The sequence below is a fragment of the Myotis brandtii genome, unplaced genomic scaffold, assembly GCF_000412655.1.
Source record: "Myotis brandtii unplaced genomic scaffold, ASM41265v1 scaffold17, whole genome shotgun sequence".
NCBI classification, from domain to species: domain Eukaryota; kingdom Metazoa; phylum Chordata; class Mammalia; order Chiroptera; family Vespertilionidae; genus Myotis; species Myotis brandtii.
In genome coordinates this window covers 3499667-3500036 of record NW_005356259.1, presented here as the reverse complement: position 1 = coordinate 3500036, position 370 = coordinate 3499667, and the positions used below count along the sequence as shown (strand labels likewise).

Below are 370 nucleotides of genomic sequence, written 5' to 3'. Positions count from 1 at the left end.
CCTGATCGCCCCTAACCACCTCTGCCTACCTGCTTGATTGCCCCTAATTGCTCCCCTGCCAGCCTAATTGCCCCTAACTGCCTCTGCCTCACCCCGCACCCGGGACCCATGATTCCTTCCTCTGGACAGCCACAGGCATCCAGGACCTGGGCTGGCTTCGCCCAGGCTGCAGACACAGGTGCTAGCACCCAGGACTGTGGGGTGGCAGCTTATCCCTCTCCTGGACCACAGCCTGGCTGGTCCCCATTCCTCTCTCCCCAGTGTTGAGTGTCTGAGCCATTACAGTGTGATGGCGTGAGGTTGTGATGACCATTTGCATATTAGCTCTTTATTATCTATACTAATAAAAGGGTAATATGCTAATTAGACC

General features: G+C 55.1%; 1 protein-coding gene across 1 annotated transcript in view; it reads right to left on the bottom strand.

The window, feature by feature from the left end:
* Positions 1 to 370, bottom strand: part of CCDC146 (coiled-coil domain containing 146) — a 114358-nt gene that overhangs the window by 94901 nt on the left and 19087 nt on the right. The gene's annotated exons all lie outside the window — the stretch shown is intronic.